Source organism: Corvus hawaiiensis, chromosome 5 (genome assembly GCF_020740725.1).
Source record: "Corvus hawaiiensis isolate bCorHaw1 chromosome 5, bCorHaw1.pri.cur, whole genome shotgun sequence".
In the NCBI taxonomy this organism is placed as follows: Eukaryota; Metazoa; Chordata; class Aves; order Passeriformes; family Corvidae; genus Corvus; species Corvus hawaiiensis.
Window position 1 is genome coordinate 70,513,957 of NC_063217.1, and position 19,326 is coordinate 70,533,282.

Consider the following 19,326-nt stretch of genomic DNA (forward strand, 5'->3'; position numbering starts at 1 on the left):
GCCAGGATGTGATAACAATTTGCTTCCGCAGCCTGATGCTGCCATGTGAAGCACACAGGCAAAATAGGCCACAATCACTTTTAGCAAAGAAGGAAACATATTTATTGTTAGTTGTTAAACCATCCTGACTGTATGTCTTTCTACTTAAGCCAAACAGACTAGCTGAGCTCCCTAAAACAGCTCCTGCAAGTTTCAAGACAATAAAATATACTGGTTTTTCTTCTAAAATACTGAGACCTGAATTGAGCCCAAACTCTTTCAAAGTAGTACAGGAGCCTGAAACTGGCCTGGGTAACAGGTGATCAACATGTGTTTCCTAAACCTCATGACTATTAAGCACAATATATGAAAATCTTTTTAATTTTCTGTTTTGGTCTGGTTTTATGGTTTTTTTTGAGAATTGTGTGGGGCTTGTTTTCACTGGGACTCTGCAGATATTTTTGTTAGAAAGCCTCTGGCCACACAATTCACTAGATCACCATGAAATGTCATCAGACACCTGCTCAGAGAGTGTGCAGTTATTCCATCTGTGCCTCTCCTCCTGTACATAGCTCCTTCATACCATGCCAGTGCATTACATAAGCTCCCCCGGTCTCCAAGTACTTGAGTCTATTTGACCTAAAAAAATAACCAACTCTGCCACCTTTAAGCAGACCACAACATTTTTCCAACGCACCTCTTCTCACAGTATAGTGCTCCATTCAGTGAGGGTGGCAGAACCCAGCCTGAGGAGGCTCAGCCATGCAGAAATGGGTGGAAAATCCAAGCCCTTCCATTCGCTCTCTGCTCTGAGCACCAGTTTGGTGGTTGCATTGAGAATTTCAGCAATGGTATTCGTCCACCTCACTAATATCTTGAGGCCCTAATTTAAACTCCATAAAACAAGCCAGGCTTCATGGAGCAGCAAAGTGCTCTTTACTCGCTTGTAAAACAAAACACGCTAATGAATAATTATATCAATTATAATCAAAATCCTACGCACTATTAATTTAAGATGGGAAATACAGCAGTAAAAAAAGATAATATCTCCTACTGTAATTTCTTCCCCTGAGGACTTTGCTGCTGTAGGCCCAAAGAAATAAATGACAGGCAATGCAGTTACACCCTCTTTTATTTTGCTACTTAGCATTCACTGTGCAAATGTATCGGTTTTGTTCATCCCTGCTAATTCTGATTTTCTTTCTCCAAAAATGTTAACAAGATTTTCTCTCTGGTAAGTACAGTCTGTTGCACGTGTGGTGGTATTGGTATGGCATAGAAAGCACAGAGTTAATCAAGTTCATAGATTAATCTACTCTGATCCCACACCTTCCATCAGAAAGCCTTCCTTTCATCTGGGTGCTCATGTGCCTGTAAGAACATTCTGAATTTGCTCCATGACTTTTTTCAGTCTTATTTTTGCCACTGCTTCACCAAATATACTTGTCATTGCAACATTTTTTTCAATATAAAGCACTTAGGATATCTTGTGAAAAAGTCTAAGGGCTTCCTCGTGCAAAGCATCATGAAAATTCTGGAGAAATCCTAATCCTATTAAAATCAATGGTGTCTTTGCCATGCACTTCAACACTGCCAGGACTAAGACCCCTGTTGATTTACAATGATGAGATGTTGTTTGGATGATAAGTATTCCTGAGAGGACGTTTAGCTAAGCAGCCAACCAAAATTATTTGTTAGTCCAGCCTCAGTCATGACTTTTCCATAATTTGCATAAAACTACTCAAGATTTGAGTTTCTGTGGAAAAACATAAATCAGGTAAGTTTAGCTTAGTTTTAGGTTTCACTGAAAAAGTTACACTGAACTTTGGTATGTCACTGTTTGCTTAAAAAACATTCTTTCTGAATTCCTCCACACTTTTTTTTCCCTCTGAAGAGTTTTAGGTCATTCTTGCTGGAGATGAGTGGATTTCATCAAGCTGTAGACCTACTTTGATGGTCTGGAGTGTATTTTACTGGGTCATAGATTTGCTGCCTATAACATTTGCTTAAGGAGCATGTCATCACATCTCAAACAAAAACAGTACTGTCATTTGAGTGCTTTTATCAGGCTTTGCTGTCCTGGTATGCGATGAACCACAAAACTTGTTACATACCCCTTTAAATTATTACTTTACTGGGACAAATGAATGAAGTTAAATTTGTATTTGGGGCTGTTCTGCTGGTTTTTTGGCCGGTAAAACCGTGAAGTTTTAGACTGTGGTGGCTGGTGGGTAGAGCTTGCCTGTCAGTTTTCTTTTGCCTTATGTGTGTTTGAGTGTGTGGTTTGGTGTTTATGTAGTAGGGTTTTTTAAAGTTTGCATCTTTGGCTTTTGCACTGTGAGCTGTTGGATCTTTATTCGGTCTGGCTTCTGCCATCACAAGGAGGTGTCAGACCCATAGCAGCATGGGTGGGGTAAAGGTGGCAAATAAATAATGAGAGTCTTAAGTTTCCTACAGTATTCACTCTACTGAAAATCTCTAGATTATGTCCAAAACTCATAAGAGTCTCTAAAAACTCAGATATCATCTATCCAGACCACTACGCCACTCCATTCCAAAGCTGCTTGCAATTTTCAATATATCTTCTAGTCTCTTTGCCTGAGAATATTCTGAGAAACCAGCAGGATAAATAACCAGGGTTTATTCTGACTATAACAACATCAACTTTTACTTACACCAAAGTTACAGGGAGGGCATCTCCCCTTTTAGTGCAGATGAATTATTTCAAAGGGAGGAGGGGAGAGATAGGATCATAACCAAAGTACGTGCCTTATCAAAATTGTCTGGGCTTTTACATTCCATTTCCTTGTGATAAGACTCTTGTGCTGAGCTGGTATTCGGAAGTGAGCCCAAAGGGCTGACTGATAAGTTTACATAAGGAAGGAAATAATCAATTTAGGGCTGTTACTGAATGAGTGCTTATCATGTTCATTTCCTCACTATTGCTTCTCAAGCTAAATATTACATGTTTAGCAGCAACTTCAAAAGATTTAACATTCTAGCCTCTGCATTTTATTAAGGAAAACTCTTTCAATAGCATGAAGCATTTGCTTGCAGCACAATAAGAGTACAATTCATGCACTGAAACTTGCATTTTAAAACACTGATATTTATGTTGAAGGAAGCAATATATTCTTGCAAGAAAACTACTTTTTCTTTTCAGCTTGCTATCTAATATTTGAAGCACAGAAGAGGGATTTTAAAAGGTACTAATAGGCAGTACACTAAATTCCCTTCTGTAGATTGGCCTGTCCTTCTCCTGTAATGTGCTTTGTTTAACTGCATCAGTCTACTTTTTCTCCAAAAAATATGTTTTTTTAAGACCCTGATGACAGCAGCATGATTTGTGGGTGCCACATGACCTGTCATACTAAAATTTAAAAATGTGGCTCTTATTTTCACTCTGCATTAAATCATAAAATACATTGTGTCTGGTAAGTGACTGACTACAGCCCCTTTGTCCACAGTACCTTTGCAGTGCTCCTGAGAGCTTCATCCAGGGCAGAATCTTTTCCACAAGATCAAAATGGAATTATTGGGAAAGAGTGGGGAGGGAGAGACCCAACTTAAAAAGAATTATGGTAGCATTTAATAGATTTGAGTTGGTCGTATCATGAATTGGTATTCCAATGTAAAATAGCTACAGATTTAATGCACTACAGCTTTCATATGAGGTCAATATTTATTTCTCTGTACTTGACCTGGCCACAGCCAGTACTGTGGACGTCTTTGCTCAGGTCTTAGCTGGGATGTTTGTTTTTCCACAAACACAGATTACATTTGTATCCTAACATATTTGTGACTGGACTGTGTCCAATCATTAAGGAAAACCACCAAGACCTCTAACACTGCCACGGCTATAAAACATTTTCCATTGGCATGCAACTGCTATAGCAAGTGCAGCAATGGAAAATTTCCTCTGCCAACAAATTTAACAACAATATCATGATCAAGCTTCAACTGAGAGAAAATCTGGGAAGGAATGTTCTTCCTCCCCTGATCCAGCACAGCCTGAAGTTTCAGACTGTCAGGGCACTTCACAAGGTTCGTCCACTCCACTGTGAGCAGCCTCCTTCCCAAAGCCTCCATTACAATTGCCTTGCTCATGTTTCAGCACTGTTGGATCCAGGTATTTCATTCTAGCACATCTTTAATTTACAACACTAGATTTATTTATGGAGCAGACCACTTCCTTTCCAGAAAGGTTATACACCTTTCAGCACCTATAATGAATATATAGCTTAATGAATTCATCAAGAACCTGATCGAAAGACCTTGAAATGAAGTGGAATCTGTTCAACAGTTTGCTGCCTGAAGAAAATACAGAACGCTCAGCTTGGATTTTACATAGCACAAAGGATGATGCATTTGCATTGAACAGCCAGTTTTAAGCAAGAAATTCAATGCTTCTCTCTCTGGGCCTCATGATGTATGCAGCCTCAGCTAGGCTTTGATCCAAAACCCTTGACCTAACTCTTCGAGGTACAAACACTGCAGAGCAGGAATTGTTTGATATGGATGCTCTCTAAACTGTTTCCCAGAGAACATTGAAATAAAACAGGCATTGTACTTCAGTAGGCAGCCCTATACTTCTGTAGGAAAGCTGACATTCATTTACAGAGAGGGCAGCAAAGTTGTCCAAGGATCATCAGGTGCTAAAGAGATGGGCAGGGCCTTCCTGCTGTCCAGCATATCCAGGAAGATGAGAAGATCACTGAAACCATGCAGCAATGAGTAACCAATTGTTTTGAGTGAGACTTTCTGTGGTACCGTGTCTGCACACTTCACAAATCATTGACAGGTTTGTTATGCAAGTGGTCACTGGCACCTTGTAAACAGAGCTTCTCCATGCTCTGTTGATCTTTCCACTGCAATTTGTTGAAGGCCTAATAGCTGTTTAAATAATTTCTGACATGGAAAAGCACAGGCCGGATCCAAAAGTGTAAACCAGAACCCTGAGGCTTAGCTGCTAAATCCAGGCACCTACCACTGAGCTCAGAGCATCTGCATTAGAGTGTTTGACACTGTCAGTGCAGCATGCTCAGAGCCTCCACAGCAAGTTTATTCCAGCAAGTTTAAGTATCTGATTTCCATTTCCAATGCCTCAGTGTAGGGAATCAAAACTGGAAATTCTGGGACACTCAAAAGAGAGGTGAAACTTTGTATCGGAATTGCTAGAGAGGCTGTTTAACCTCTTGGATTCAGTCTGAGTGCACAAAAGGGACAGAAATTCTCCCTTCCTTCCTTCCTTTGCATTATTATTATTATTATTATTATTATTATTATTGGTGGCGGTGGTGGTTTTGTTGTTGTTTTTGTTGTTGCTGTTGCTGCTGCCATTAGTCATAATTGCTAGACCAGATAAGTGTCACATCAGTAACGTGAGTCTATGTCACCTGGTTACTTACAAAGTGGATTGGCTACTTTTTCGTGCTTTCTATGATAACGAGGAAATCTAAATATACCTGATAACACCAAATGCTGTGTACACTGGCAGCCCTTGGAAACAAAGTTTAGTCAGATGGCAATAGATTTCAGTAAAATACTCTGGATTGACACCAAAAGGAATGAGACCAGACTGAATTTTCATTGAATTCACCTGTGTTTGTAATCACAGGCTACCTAGGTTACTACAAAAATTTGATCTAAAAGGCATCAGTACTAGTGGCAAAAAATTGCATTCTGGCCGGAACAAATATTTTCCTTTCAGTAAACAAATTTTCACCCTCCTGCCTAAGAATAATGCTGTTGAATTACACCTGAAAAGTTCAGAAGCCCTTTGCTTCCAATATAAGTTATTAATGAATGTAAGGGACACTCACTGCGGTTCAAGATCCAGCAGGATCTTCCAATGAGAGGCTAAGAACTCCACAGAAGCATGATCTAATGGAAAAAATATGATCAAATGCAACCCTCAGTAGAAAAGTTCCTTATATCTCTCTTTTCCAAGGGACATTTCTACTGGTATATCATTAGCTAATTCTTGGAAATGTCAAGTCTGCCTACAAAAGGATTAACAAAAGGGGTTTAGAAAAATATGACACATAAACCAAGGCTCTCCATAAAACTGCAGATGATAGATTTTTTTTTTAATTTTTTTTTTTTTTTTTGGAAAAAACAGGGCACTCCATTTTCATCAAGTGTCTGCTCTGGTGCCCTTTAGCATAACTTAATAAATAAAAACACAGGAAGAGAAAAGACAGCAAAATGCAGATATGGAAGGGAAGGTCTTAACTTTCCCATGAAACTGATATCCCCACAGAAAATCCATACTGAAACCTCAGCCTGAACAACTCCCAGCCCTGCCAGACCTATTTTCCTGCATTTTCATTTTTCAGTGCACAGGAAGATGTTGCAGCCTGAAGGACTAAATCAGGCATCTGTGGCCTCAGTACCAACAGCACAATTCCAGAGGTCACTCCAGCCACACTCCTCAGGTCCTCACTCAGGCTCCCTCCATCCCAGAGCATCATTCCAGCTGCAGGAGGCTGTTGTGTGCATCACTCCTGGTGTGGCAGGAAATTGGGCCCTGCATGGTGTGCATTTCTCCTTGTTGTTATCATTATTTTCATTCACAGAAACAATTTAATAACCAGCAAAGGAAGAAACTGCCATAAGCATTAGGATGTTTTGTCTAGGATGCTGGCTCCAAGCCTGGAAATTCTGTCATTAAGTGATATGATAACATTATCAAATAATAATGATAATACCAATATGATAAACAATATCAGAAGATAAAAGTAACACAGTGTAAGCACTCTTTGACTCTATTTTGTCTTTTTCTCACTTGCATTATGGCACACCACCGTTAATCTGCTTTCCTGTATGAGTCACATCAAGTTATATCATTTATCCTTCCAGAGGGTTCAGAGGATATCATAAACCATGGAGAGCAAAGCTTGTTCTGCACCCTAATGTGCCTGGTGCTATAATTGTCTGCCTGTTGACTGCTCTGCTTATGGGGTATTTAAAGCAAAGAAAAACAATGCCTGGCTGCATTTTTTTTTCTCTGTTTATACTCTCCTCATTCATTCACATCTCTAGACCTGATGCTTTCTCTCACTTTCTCTTGCCTATCTTTCCGATGCTTCCTTGTCCTTCCTTTTCCCAGCCTCCTTCCTTCCTCCTCAGTCTCCAGGGTTAAATGAATCTTTTTCCTAAGCCTGAGACTGAAATTGCATCCACAGAACCCTGTAAAAATTATTAGAGAGGTGGGATATCCTACAGGTCTTAACCAACAGCCATAAAATCATCAAGTGCACCCAGGAATGCTCTGGGCAGAGAGTCCAAGTGACTGTGGAGCCGATCCCACAAAACACACAACCAAACCAACCAGAAACCACAGAAAATGTGCAAAAATCTATTGAAATATCAGCTACGTCCTCCCCCATCGCTCCCATCTGCTCCCCAGATTTGTTTCACAAAAATGTTTGGTAAATTTCATATAACCTTCATCTGAACCTGCTAACTCATCAAGTTTTTATTCCATCTACTTCCAGAATATAGTTAATAAAGTATATATGCTTATGTTCAATGATTTGGAAATGTTTATAATTCAAAAGCTTCCAATTTCCACCTTTTTTTGTAAAAGTTTTGTGTTGCTAAGGCAGAAGATAGAATTTGTGGTAGGGAAGCCAGGTTGTAAATAGAGTTTTTTCACAACTACACGTACATTTTCTATGCATTACACTTCCAGGTTACACCACACGGGGTTTTTTCATTTCTATTTGCACAAAATTTGTGTATGCAAACTGCCACTGCACACCTTATGCACACAATTCTTTACATGTTTTTCTCTGAAAAAATTTGCATTTTGCAAGGGTTGCAAAATTATCAAATATCATTCTATTGCACATCAAAATGGGTGAGAACCTGTTTTCCAAAGTGTGGACTAAATTTACATGGTTCAGTCCTGGTATATAATAGGCCAAAATGCATAAAAAGAATCCAATAAAAATTTCATTTAACAAGTGTCTACTACGATCAGTTGATACCAAAAAACAGGTGTTTAAATGTTTTAAAAATTAAGTCAGTGTTAATTCATTGTTGTGTTGTCTGCTTCATGAAAATCAATTTGAAATTCAGTGCCTGCCCATGCTGTATTTTAGAAACATTTTCCCACAATTTCTGAATTATGAAAGATGCGGCCACATAAAAAAAATGCTCTTCTCTAGCACTTCATACTGCAGGTTATGACATGATCTTTACTTCCACTATTCACTCTTTATTCTTTAAATAATAGATAATTATACATTATATAAAATGATAATTATTGTTAATTTTGTCATTTTTGAAGAGCTACCTGCAAAACAGAGCTACCTGTGAAACATATTTGTCACTACAGAACTTCTTTTCAAAAATACCATCTTTACAATTAAGAACAAAGAAAAAAAATCATTTTTCTCTTTAAAAATGTGCAAAACCACAGAGTTTGTTCTGGGATTGCGACACACAGAAGTCTTCAGCCTGCGGGTTACGTTAGGGATGGCCCAAGGAGTTCAGACCTAATTTAACTGTGGTGACTGGAAACAACAGGAGTCAAGCTCATCTCATGACCAAATGCTTTTGTTGCTCTTAGCTCCCAACTTGTGCCCCACAAAATGCCTTAAGAAACCAATTTTCAAGTTTGCGCTTGGAACACTGCTAGAGGTGAAGGGCTCCAAACTCTGCAAGGCACTAAGAGCCAAGCATCCCTTGCAAACTTGGATAGAGATGGAAAAGTTAGAAAGCAGGGCCATAATTTTTCAAGCATTTGAAGGTCTGAGTTACGTTAACACAAGTGCAGAACAGAAATGGTTTTCTTTTAATCAGATTCTGAAGCAATACCAGCACCAGCCCAGCATAATGGAACAGGGTACAGTTCAGAAAACAGAAAATACAGGATGCTGATCTGTGGTACCAGAGCACACACACGACATTACACATTACAGACCCTTTACAGTCTCAGTGGAATAATGGTGGTCTTGCTTTTCTTTCCAAAAGTGAAAGGTGTAATTCTACTATTTTTCTGTAAGCATTTTTGAAACAATGACCGTGGGCTCCAGTCCTATCTGGAGGAACAATCTGACTTGCCTTCATTTCCACATATTTATGGTTTACATTCAGCTCTCAAAAGCAGTTCCAAACTACCAAACCCACAACAGCTGTTTTCAGAAACAAGCATTTCTTATCATTGGGTATCAAGCATCAGAGCCCATTAGAATATGGAAGGAATGCCACAAATGAACGGGGTTTCTAGAGTCCTAGGAGATTTGTTTCAGCTTCTAATCAAACTGGTTCCCAGACTTAATTTAGTCAGCCTTTATTTTCCCTACACTTGGCAAGCGAAGGACTCTTTTTTTTTCCAGAAGCAATTACTGTAAATATAAATGGCTAAGCACACAAGCAGTGTATTAACAACTCTAAATCCTTTTCTTCTGCTCTTGATCATAAAAACCCTTCCATCCAAGCAACAGTAATGCCCCTTTTTATAGCATAAAGAGTAGAAAGAAAGACCATCTGGGCTGGCATGCCTGCCTTTCTCATACTTACACAGATTCAAGGTGACCCCTCCCAATGTTTCAGACTCCCTGATCCCTTTCAAAATAACTGGAGACTTCTTCCAGCTTATCTTATTCCCAGGATCTTTTAAAGTGCATCAGATGTATTAGACGTGACGGACGAAGAGGAAGGAGGGGGAATGATATGAACTGATACAGTTGCTATGACCCGTGCGCATTTCAAGCTCATTTTGAAACAAATTTGTCCAGTTAGAGGATAGTGACTTCCCATATTAAGATCAACAAGGGGGAAAAGTATGTAAGTGAGACTGACTTTTCACTGCTAAAGCAGCTTTAAATGTTAATCATGTGGTGACACAACATGCTTAAGTGTTGAAAAGACAGGACCCTGCCATAATCAAAGTGACACTGCAGAAAAAACTTACTTTCAGTAGGGAAAAGCATTAGGTTTGTACAGTGGGATTCCCAGATAAAACAGCACCGGCAATTGCAGTTGTATAAATGTATATATACACTCATAAAGAAGGGGATAGAAAAATAAAGAGATACAGGCTTAATTTCCAAGAGTGGAGCAGGGAAGTTGGTTTATAGTTCTTGAACTGAAAATAAACTTTGAATTAATAACTATCATCAGACCCTGTACCATCCAATATCTGTTGACTTCTGGTGGCAGACTTGCAAGTTGTTTAGTATTCTTACACTATTTCAGTCAACAAATCACTTAATCCCACTTACAACCAAGAAGCAGCACTGATTACCTAAAATGGAGGGAAAAGTCCTTTTCTTGAACTTCAGGTGCAACAGGCTAAAGGGCTGGGAGTGTCAGAAGTCCCTGGAAGAGAAAAGGAAGAAGGTTATTAAAAGGTGGATGCTTTCAGGTAGCAGTACCTTTGAAGAGGTGCAAAGTAAAGGAAAACTTTAGGAAAATACACTTTGGATACATTTCCTTTACTTGGGTAGCCTCAGAAGAACAGCACACACAACTACCCAGACACAGTGTGAGGCGGCAGGAAATTTCTTTTTACAGGAAATTCCCCAATTATCCTAGTTTAATGGTGCATGTTTTAAAATAAGGCAAGGTCACTCCTTCGTAATCCACGTTAAAAGAATATTGACATCATAATGCATAACCACACATTATCTGTATCAGAAGGGACAGGCATCATCCCTTGCCAGCTGGTGTTGAAGAGGTATCAGAAGCAGACCCCTGCATTTCTTCCCTTTCCTAAATCCATAGCACTGCCCTCACATCCTTCAGCGCTGGTTTGACCAAGAATAGTCCTATGGAATTTTCATACCCAATGAAAATACTGAACATAAGTGTGTTAAACAGACTAAAAGAACAGGTCAAGACCCTGTCATCTGCAGTAGAAAAACTACGCAGATGAAGTTCATACAGATGAAGTTCATACTTATACTTTTTATTTCAGCCGCTTGGTTTCATCATATTTTACAAAAACATCCTCCCTTTTAAGAATTTTTTGCTCATCTTTTAACACCTGGCTACATTGTTCTTCTTTATTACATGAAAAAAGGCTGTGATGTTTACTTCTACTTCATTTAATAAACAGTCTCTTATGCCGTAGCACAAAGCATTAGGAAGTTGCCTAGTTCCTAAAGAAAAGATCTTTGATGCTGGCATTGTTGAACTTACTTATGTTTCCTTCTTATTTATTCAAGTCAACTTCTGTAACATTTCCTTATCCCAGATTGTCATTCTATTTTACCAACATAAAGGCAACCCTTCACAATCTAAGCTGAACATTTTGTATTTGCGTGGGGGGTTTTTTATGTTTAATTAGACACTTTAACAATGTCAAGTTGTTAGGCAACAATTTACAGTCAGGATGAATTACAAAGGAAGCTCCCAGATCACAAAGGTCCCAGAGCTTTTGAATGGCTTCTCCACTTTTTCATCCCTGCACGCTGCTGTATGCTTAAAGGGTGACATCACTCATCTGCATTATTGTGCTGTACATTCATCAAAGTACTGATTAGAATCTAAAAGTTCTCAAATAGCAGTTGGATTTAGTAATTTGTAATCAGATACATAAGAGCGAACAAAAGGAAGTATCAGTGCTTTCAAAGGGAGTTGGTGACCTTCTGGTGCAGGTTCTGGAATGACTTTCTCTGCTGATTTTAAATTGTACCTGAATGGCAATATTAACAAAGCAGCTGGATGTATGTTACAGGTGTGGGAAAGCCAAGACTCTACTCTGTAATTACATTTTGATATTTTACCATGTATTTAGGAGTATTAGTACATGAGAGGGCAGAAAGACATGAGCAGCTTAGTACAGTGAGAGTCTCAGATTTTTAATTTGCGGTGGCTAACACTTGTAGTGGTGATGTTCTGGTTTCCCAGGGGCATGCTGCTGCATTGCTGCTGCTTTTCAATCATTTGAGGCTTTCCCTTGATCAGAGATCCATAATGTGCATGTGTTGGATACTACATGAAAAATCTAATGATAGCTGATATTATGCATCTGTGGTGGGTATGAGCCCTCTCTCTCTCCAAGGCCATGGAGAAGATTTCAATCTACATCATGATATGAAACAAGCCAAGCATTTTATTTGCATTTCCATCACAGAGAAACCCATTTCAATAGCAAGTTTGTCTCCCTTTAGAGCAGCTCTTCTATCTGCATAAAACGCCAATAGATCATTCCATACTTGATTACGCCAGTGCACAGCACATCCCAAAGAAAGTTTACAGCTTCAAGTCAAGGCATCTTTGTCAATAAACTCAAGGCTCTCATGGATTGCAGGTGGAACCCAGCTCACGAGTTCCCTTCTCACTTTCAGCCTCCCAGGCAATACCTGTTGCTTCCAGTGTTTCATGAAGTTATTGCCTTGCTTACAAAATGCAGATATGTTTAAATGACAGGCAGGGGTCTTACTCCCACCCAGCAAAGCCTCTTTTGAAGGTACTGATGGCATATTTTAGGGCAGACAATTGGTCACCATCTCCCACAGCAAGACAAGGATCCGCAAGAATCTCTGGACTTTCCATCCCAGGAAGGGATCTGCAGGGGCCCCACTCAGCAGCTCGGAGCTGCTTCAGACTGCTCAAAATTGTCTTCATCATCCTCCCAAGGGCTGCTGCAGCAGCTGGGGCTTGCCAGAGTTCACAAATGGTTTGAACCTCCCTCCTGCCTGGCCTCAGCTACATCCCAGGTGTGCTCCCCCATGGAAGGCACAGCAAGAGGGTGCTGTGGGGGCCGGGCTCCTGCAGCTCAGGGATACCGAGGAGTTCCCTCATACAAGGCAATGGATGCAAGCCAGGGATCTGGCTCAGCACCGCTTCTTTCGGATCGGGATTCTCCCCACACACACACTGCTCTCATTAAAGGAAAGTTGCCATGTGTTGGATAACCCTAAACTATCAGCAAGAAGGAACAGTGGGAAGCATTTCCTTCAAATGACTGAATACTGTGAACTTTCCTTAGGTTTTAAAAATTCCGTGTCAAGCACCTTCCCTCAAAATGCACAGATGTCCATTTGTGCAGCTCAGGCAGTGAAAAGTTCCTGCATATTCCAGGAATACAGCTATTTGTCTGCACGTCCATGGATTTTGGAAACACAGCTGGCTTCATCCATTTCCAAAGGCTGAGTTCACACTGTATTGTAACAGACCATTTCAGTAGGTCAGAGAGAGCAAGAACTCAGGGTCTAGAAGGAAGGTCCCCAATGGGGGCTCTCAGAATCTGCTGTTGTTTTCAGCTGCAGCCTTGTTTTTCAGAGCTCTGCCAGCACCAGCAGCTCCTGCTCACAGAAGAGTCAGCAATTTGTTCCCTTGAATTTTGGCCACTTTTACAAAGCACAGAGTTCCCATTCTGCAGCCCACATTCTGCCTTTGTTCATTGTCATTAAAACTTCACTGACAACAGGCAGGGGTGTAAATGAATGGAGACTCTGCTCCCCTCTTCTGTTTCCTGAATGCCAGCCAAAATCACCACATTTCATACATCCTGAATAAAATCATAAATCCTTCCCCACGGGGAGCAGGGTGTTCCCCTTGGAAGTTGGCCTGCAGTTCCAAACCACTTCAGGAATATAGGCCAGGTTTCTAAAACCAAAACTGAGGCATGTCTGACTTTTTTTGTAATACATAACTTTTGCTTCCTTTTCTCTGAAAACAATACTTTGCATGCTTTTAAAATAATATTCCCTTCTGAATCTATACACTTAAAATGTGCATAGCTGAGCTGCCAGATGCTATAAATCGTCCCAGCTCGACTGGACATGAGGAATCTATTCTGCCTTCTGCAGTGGGAAGATGTGCAGAATTTCAAACCCATTTTTACATGCACTTACGCTAAGATGTTGTTGGAGATTAATTGGGTCTGACCTTTATGATACATTTAAACACTTCTGTTTTTTCTCACAATTATCATTATTAATCTTCTCCTGGATGGTATAGCCCACGGTATATTCATTTATTAGTGAAATTAAATTTCAAGAGGGAGAACACTTGGGTAAAACATCCTCAGGCTTTTGGGTATTCTGAGGGAAATCATGTGTATAAATGAGCTGGTTTTTCTGTATATACATGAACTTTTCCCAGAAAATAAAGAGGCAGCTACTTCACTGAAATTCTGGTAATTATCCTCATATATAACATGAAAGTAATGATCTATCATGGCCCATAAAATAAGCGAAGTCCCATAAATAAGCAGTTCTTGCCAGAAGTCAGCATGTTTTTATAAAACCTTTACTTGCTGGGTTTTGACTGATTCAGTACAGCAGGTTCATTAAGTCATTAAATCCCTTCTGTGCATTAAAGATCTTCTGCTGTTCCTCGCACACACTGGCACTATGTGCACATTGGGAAATTCCCATCTCTCTGTACAGGAATATCTGTTTCCTTTTCAGCTTGCACTGCAAACTCAGCACATCTTTCTGCATTCATGTCCATCAGTAACTTGTGCCAGACATCTCATTCAGGTACAGAATTGTTTTAAACTAGAGAAAATTTGTCCTTCATCATATTTTACCTCCTTTTAATTTTTTTTCCCATAAACTGGATGTGAAGGGAAATGCTAAAGCAGTGCAGAATCTATCTTATTATAATTCAAAAATAGAAAGCCAGTAGTAGCTGTCTTACATAATAGGGCCTGGAGTTTGTGTTTCACCATTGCACAGGAATAAATTTAGCATGTTAAGGATCAGGAAATTGAATAAGCAGTTTAAAATCACAGTGCACCAAACCCTAAAGCTCCACCAGATGCAGGAGGGTCAGACTCAAATTATTCGACCTATTTCAGGATTCTTATGTGCCCTGAATGACAACACTCCCTGCTGAGGATTTTCCAGCCTCTGCCACGGGACTCAATTAAACAAACATCAGCCAACCTCTGACCCCAGCACACATCTTTAATGCTCACATTATTTGCCCATCCATAAGGCAGACAACTCTCAGGCCACAGTTGCCGCAGCAACTTGGATAAGGTGCCACAGAGAAAACTGCAAAACGTATGTTATGCAAGTACCAACCAACTTTTCTAACCAGCAAAAGGCTCCTTCTGAAAGGAACACAATCTAAAGAACACTCCCACCTGGGTTTCAAAAAGAAATTGCCATTATTTGCTATGGCACAGTATCTCATCATCACCCGCAGCCACTAAAATCTGTAGGCAAACACATCAAAATTTTAGTAACATTGCTGGGAAGTGTGGGACAGACTTAGGAAAGCTGTTTCCAAAGTAATGTCCAGTGGCTGCCTGCAACTAGCTCATTCAAACAAGTCTCATCTCTGATTAAGCTGTATGACAGGGTCAGTAGCATTTGAAGGGCTGAGGTGTAATTCTCATGAGTATGTTATCCCTTGTGCTCTGTGAAGGAAGGGAAAATGATTGAGGTTATCCACCATTGTAGAGAAATGTGATGCCTGGTTTTAAAAGTATTTTACATTCACTCTTTTCCTGGCTCTCTCTACTTGCAACATCTCTGTGGTGAATTTCTAAACTGAATGGGTGGGGGTGGTTTTATTGCTTCCTGGCCATAAATGAGAAAGCCAAGTCATTTTTAAAAATCAATTACCTGTAAAACATAGTGTCAGAGAGAAATATTATTTCCCCCTTTATTTACTAAGGGGAGTTAAAATCATTTGCTCTAAACATAGTTTCTGTGGAAAGACAAGTTTCCTGTCAGGGTCATTGTCAGTCACAGCAGCTCTGCAGCATGAAAGCAAAGGTTACTCGGTTTTGGTGTGTTTTGGCAAAACTGCCAATGATCTAACATCACCTTAGCATTGGTATGCACATATGATGATGGCCACAAGGTTGTCCCCAGGGAGAAAAATCACTGCCTGCTTCCTGGCTGAGGTCTAGCTGATGGTCACATATTCTTTGCATGTCATTTACATATCTTTATATACATCCATATAGATATCTTTGTATGTCCTGATGTAAATGAGACAGATCCACTCTTCACATGCCAAAAGTCCTCCTCATTTTGGAAACTCAGGTTACAGTCTGCAGGGAAGAACATATTGCAGCAGAATGTTGAAACCAACCTCGAGGGGCCCAGTCAAGCTGAAATCAAACCATAAAGGTCTGTGTCAAATAAACATCACAGAAGTCTCCAGAGATGAAAGAACCTCTTCATTCCTATCTCAGAGAAAAGGGGTAAAAGAAGGAGGAGGACACCAAAAGATGCAAGCCTGTGCTCTTCCAGGAGGAATGTGAGCCAGCATTGCCTCCTGTGAGGGTCTGTGGATTATTTACCATAGTCTAGCTAGCCCTTAGCACAAGAGCCTTGGAGTAGACACATGATGAATTTTCTCTCTCAAGTAGGCTACTTGAGCTACACTCCTGTGGTTTTTGAAACAAGGAAAAACACTCCAGGAAAGAACAGTGTAAACCATATCTCAAATTTAAATATTTATACTTTCTATATATTGCACTTGAAATTCAGGCTGCATATAAACCACAGATTTTGGAGAGAAATTAGATAGTTATAGTTGGGAAATTATGACACAGAATTTAGTGAACACTGAAGAGCTGTGTCATACTATTTAATTTCATCTTTAAAAGAAAAACATCATGTCACACTGACAGAGATTATAATGCTTAGGCTTAAGGGGAAAGAAGATGATAGGGCTCTTATATTTACTCTGAAGTGAATCTGCAGCCAAGTGCTCTAAGGAAAAACACTGTAAGTCAACTCAGCATCTGCAAGATCAATATAATTCTTTAAGAGGAAAAAATTCTCTGTTTAACTTATTTTTCTCCCACAGGGGACGGTGTCAGACTGTTGCAGGAAGCAGTAAATTGCAGAGTTTGTGGACTCTGCTCAGGCACAACAAGAAATCATTGTAATTCAAGTGATGAAGTCAAAAATACAGGAGTCTGGTAGAAAGTATTTTTCATGTTCTGAGTTGCAGCTAAAGTTGTGGCCTCAAAAGGTGTCAAATAAACAGCACTGCTTGAGACCCAGATCTCCATAGCCTGAAGTACCAAGCTGAATATCCAGTCCTTACAGTCTGTAATGAGTTGAAGAGTAAAAAACACTTCTCTTGTTTCCATTGAATATTTCAGGACTCCAGGAAAGCTTCCTGATAGGAGACCCCTAATCCTGAGTCGTGGCTGAATTCACGTTCAATTGGTATGGGTATGGCAAAGCTCTTAACTCACTCCCAATTTCAGCACAGGAAGAGGAGCTGTGGGAGAGAAGCAATATCTGGACAGAGAGAAAAGAACCAAAAAAATGGTGAAACCATCTTGAAGTCACATGTACAACATCACCCTTGCCCAGCAGTGGGACTGGTAACACATTAATGAAGAGGAGTCTGAAGGACAGCATTGAAGCCACTTTCTGTGGGCTATGGAATTCCCATTCCCCCTGCATAGCTGAGATGAGCTTGTTGGATAAAACGAGGTTGGCAATAGGGGATTATAGACTGGATGGGGACATCACAAGATTGACCAGCAGAGGGGTAAGGAATGGCCTTCAGGGTGAGGACAAGAAGGACATTGAAGGAACGGAGAGTTACTCAAAACTATGTTCTAGGACTGCAGTCTTGGCAACCACACTCTGAGGGAGCTGCTCAAGGGAGGACTGTAGCTGTCACGCACAAGACACGAGGAAAAGCCCAGTCAAATATTTTAGCTGGATAAAAACTGCCCTATCATTGAGTTAATGTGAAACAGAACCAGCAAATGGTACAACACAGGCATGGGTCAAGCTGAAGACAGAACTCAGATTATGGCTGACAGGTTAGACCATAGCAATATGTACTCTGATTAAGAAAGGAAATACTCTTCAGCAAGGAATTGAGAGAATGTATCATTTGGCCTTTTTATGGTTTTTTTTAAATGTTAGCATGGAGTACTTGATAGCTGCTGTGAAAATTTCCTGGCATGATCTTTAGTTGCACGATGAATGTCTAAGCTTAACTAAATCATCTTGAGAGAAACATTAGAGATAATGGTCAAAGCCCTGAGGAATTACTTGATTTGATAACTTTCAGCGTCATGACTATAATGTCTGATATCTCAGTGCTACAGGAGGACAAATGACTGAAAGCAACTGCTGTCTACTTCCCCATGAATGTGGAAATCATCTCTTTGCCATAGCCTTAACTTCCCAGCTCTTGCTGTGAAGCTAACTGAGCTGGCCAGAAGACAAGAATTCCTCATGAAAAACACTGAGGTTTTGGCATTTCCCATTCAGACAAAAAAAGAAGGGATTTCAAAATATTTCACCACCGGGAGAAGAATGTCTCTGAATTAGTCCAGAGCAGCACTGAAAGCACTTGTCCAGTGGTGATTCAAGTCTGCTCTCCTCAATTTCTGTAGCTGACTTTTCAAAGAAAGAGGGGAAAACATCCAAATCTTCCTTTTGGATTCAGCTGTTCCTCTGAATAAAATTAAAATAGGAGGCTAAATGTTTCCTTCTCTTTTAATGAGAGGTCATTATCTACGCATTCCTGAGATAAACTATGGGAAACATACAACAGGGTGATTTCCAACTGAATCAGTGAGTAGGAAAGATGATGAGAAAAGTTTGTGTATCTAGTGTATGGAGCATAACATCAGCTAAAGGTTGCACAAACTGCCAAGTGATTTAATACCAGATGTAGAATCATTTAGGTTGGAAAAGACCTCTCAGACCATCGAGCCCAACTGTTAACCCAGCACTGCCAAGTCCAGCACTAAGCCACGTCCCCAAGTGCCACATACTGAGGCACAAGTGGTCACTAAATACAAACATGTCATGTACAGCTGCCAGAGAAGCTGAGGCAGGAGCAGGACACCCAAATGCCACGCAGTCACCAAGTTAGCAGCTAACACTGTGTTCAGCCACCACATTAACAACTAACATTGTGTTGGCACCGTCTGTAATTTGGTATTTACCTCATGCTGCTGGGTAGGGGCTGAAACCAGCCATGTTCTGGTTGATCTGCCTTGAGTAACTACAGCTGGTGGCCCGGAAGAAAACGACTCTGAAATTAATCTGCAGCATCTCATAATAAAGGTTACCATTATCCAGCAAGGAGTGTCCCGGGGCTAGCCCTGCCCAGTGTTCTGGGAGACTCTCAGGAATGCGCAGGAGGAGGAGAAACTTTCCATTTAAATACCTTCCGAATGTTTTCATGCTTCACATCCTCCTCCTTTCCTTTTCCCAGACACTCCATTCTCACAGCAATTGAGACTCTCCAGTGAAACTTGCTTAGTTGCCTGGATATTTTTCTGGATAAATTTGCCTCATGGTTAAATGGATAAGAAGTTCTCTAGTTTAAATCCATCTTTGAAGAGATCTGCAGTAAAAACGAGGCTGCTTTTTTTTCATTATACACCTAACTGGCTAATGTCTGCATGCTGTTTAAGCCCAGGACACAGAA